This window comes from Etheostoma cragini, chromosome 15 (genome assembly GCF_013103735.1).
Source record: "Etheostoma cragini isolate CJK2018 chromosome 15, CSU_Ecrag_1.0, whole genome shotgun sequence".
NCBI lineage: Eukaryota > Metazoa > Chordata > Actinopteri > Perciformes > Percidae > Etheostoma > Etheostoma cragini.
The window spans coordinates 1,159,553-1,163,030 of record NC_048421.1 but is presented as its reverse complement, the minus strand read 5'-3'; positions in this window follow the sequence as shown (position 1 = coordinate 1,163,030).

Sequence of the window (3,478 nt, the reverse complement as noted above, 5' to 3'; positions counted from 1 at the left end):
TGTATCTGTCTGTCTGTCTGTCTGTCTGTCTGTCTGTCTGTCTGTCTGACTGTATCTGTCTGACTGTCTGTCTGTCTGTCTGTCTGTCTGTCTGTCTGTCTGTCTGACTGTATCTGTCTGTCTGTCTGTCTGTCTGACTGTATCTGTCTTTCTGTCTGTATCTGTCTGTCTGTATCTGTCTGTCTGTATCTGTCTGTCTGTCTGTCTGTCTGTCTGTATCTGTCTGTCTGTCTGTATCTGTCTGTCTGTCTGTCTGTCTGTCTGTCTGTATCTGTCTGTCTGTATCTGTCTGTCTGTATCTGTCTGTCTGTAACAGTTCCGTGGCTCTCTGCCTCCATCTAGTGGCGATGTCTCATTAACTGTCACAATCAGAAAGGGATTTACTGCCACGATAAGTTCCACTTATGTGGAGTTTGCTGCATACATACGCAAACAAACAATAAATATTGATGTGAAATAAACAAGATCTTTTGTTATTTTATTTTCCCCAATTTCAAATGTCTCCAAAAAGGATCTGTTTTATTTAATTTCTCTGTTTTGTTCATCTTACTTAAATTTTATTGTTGCCAAATGGGATTGTCAAGCAGACAAATTGACAGACACACACATAGAATAACAGATTACTGCTCGCCGTGTGTGTACAAGGCAACAACAAGGGCGACAACAAAGACAACAACAAAGACGACAACAAAGACGACAACAAAGACGACAACAAAGACGACAACAAAGACGACAACAAAGGCAAAGTAAAGCAACTAAAAGGCCACGCATGGGCGTCAAAAAGGAGACGAAAAGGAGACAAAACGGCGGTAAAGAGGCTGTGAAAAGGCGGGAAAAAACTGGCAAAAAGTGACTACAACCCCGCAGAGATCGGAGGACCAGGTAACCAGAGTCCTCAGAAATCCACCGGAGGTTAGAGCGCCGACACAGAGACAGAGGACGGGGACGGACATCCAGAAGGACATCTGGAAGAATTTCCGGTGTCACCGGAGCGATCCCGGAAGTGGAACATCGCGGATATATAAACTGCAGCAGAGGCGTTGGGAAAAGTCTTTCCAAAAAGAAAACAGTAGAAGGACAGCTGCAAAATAACACGATCAACTCCACAGAAGGAGCCGTCAACTTGAACGTAATTTTCGAGTCTTTGAAATTTTTCTGGATTGCGCCAATTGAGACGTTTAAAACAGACATCTGGAAACCAGTCTTCCCCAGTAATAGGTTACATATGGGATGGTGCCGATGTCCTTTGGAAAGAGAGATCTGATGGAAGGGTTCAATCAAAGACAACGTTTCCCTTTCTGGCTGCATCGGGCTAAAAAAGCAGAAAGCAGTCGGACACGTAGGACTACAAAATAAAACGTTTATTAGGGAGATTTGTGGAAATCCATATCAAATCCAATTTTTAAATATGGTTATTGCCCTTTGTTTTACAACTGTCCCGGTGTCTTAGTTTAAAGGCCGTAGGGACGGCTTACTGCAGGGAGAGAATCAGAATCTGTTTTATTCGCCAGGTATGACACACATCCGATGAATTTGACTTAGGTTGGAGCGAGCCTCCGATGGCAGCTATGGAACAGCGTCGCCACACGCCTTCTCCAAAAGAAACAAGGCAGACAGCAACATAATAATATCCAATACAACATCACAACATCGCTCAATGAGTCGGTTTGTTTCTATGTCTCTGTTCCTCGACAGCCGTCTCTTGCCTTTGAACAAAGCTCCCGACACTTCGAGGGGATTTCAGAGCGATTGTAACTCTTCGTCTTGCAAACTAAGCCCGGGAGAGTTAAACTGGGAGAAGTATCAGCTGGACATGTCTGGATCAGCACGGTGGCTCAGTGGTTCGTACTCCTGCCTCACAGCAAGTTCACAGTGCACGGTTTGATTCCCGGTCCAAGCAGAGCTTGACCAGCGTTTGGATCACCGTTCGGATCCCCGGTCTGGGCAGAGTTCTGGTCCAAGCAGAGTTCTGGTCCACGCAGAGTTCAATCCCTGGTCGATCGTTGTTCCGGGCTGAGTTCGATTTCCGGTTCTGGCAGAGTTTGGATCACCGTTACGGGCTGAGTTCAATCCCCGGTTGATCACCGTTCCGGGCTGAGTTCGATCACCGTTCGGATCCCCGGTCTGGGCAGAGTTCTGGTCCAAGCAGAGTTCTGGTCCAAGCAGAGTTCAATCCCCGGTCGATCATCGTTCCGGGCTGAGTTCGATCACCGTTCGGATCCCCGGTCCGGGCAGAGTTCTGGTCCAAGCAGAGTTCTGGTCCAAGCAGAGTTCAATCCCCGGTCGATCGTCGTTCCGGGCTGAGTTCGATTTCCGGTTCTGGCAGAGTTTGGATCACCGTTACGGGCTGAGTTCAATCCCCGGTCGATCATCGTTCCGGGCTGAGTTCGATCACCGTTCGGATCCCCGGTCCGGGCATAGCTCACTACTTCATCTTCACAACTGTCTGAGGAGTTTGCATGTTCTCCCCGTGTTCGGGTGTGTCACCAAAGGCATGCTGGGTAGACTACAGTTGAAAATTACTGCATTTACAGAAATATTAATTAATAATAAAAACCAAACAATCAAAAATGCATATCTGGACTTAAAATCGAGTCCTCTAAACACCAGTCACATCCAGGCTTCACAAGTCTGGATCCAAGCTGTTAAATACAAATAAAGTTAAAAACAACAGAAAAACAATCATTTTAAATATTGTCACTGACACCTTAAATATATTCAGTATTCATCAGCAAACAACACATCTGTACAACAATGACCTGACTGATCAAAGCGGTTTTGCAACTCTGATATTTAAAAAAAAAAAAAAAAAAATATTTTTAAATAACAGAGTTTCCCCCAAAATAGTTTCTGTGTTATTGAAAAAACGCTATAAGACAAATATGGATGGGAACGCCTCGGGACCCCCCAGGTGGAGCTGGTTGATATGGCTCAGGAAAGGGAAGTTTGGGGTCCCCTGTGGACAAAGATGGATGGATGGATGGATGGATGGATGGATGGATGGATGGATGGATGGATGGATGGATGGATGGATGAATTTGGATGGAGGGATGGATAGATGGAGGGATGGATGGATGAATGGACGGATGGAGGGATGGAGGGATAGATGGAGGGATGGATGGATGAATGGACGGATGGAGGGATGGAGGGATGGATGGATGGATGGATGGATGGATGGAGGGATGGATAGATGGAGGGATGGATGGATATAAGACAGATTCCAAAGGGATTGATTAGCTAAAAGCTGTAAATTTAGTTTTCAAGGTCGTTACGTCTTAAAGGAACACCAAAGATTCTTCTGAACCGTAGAGGTCCCGCGGCATGAAAATGTGTTAAAACCAACACATCTCTGGCAAAGGGTCAAGGAGTGTTTGTGTGTGTGTGTGTGTGTGTGTGTGTTCGCGTGTGTATGTGTGTGTGTGTGTGTGTGTGTGTGAGTGTGTCTATGTGTGTGTATGTGAGTGTGTGTGTATGTGAG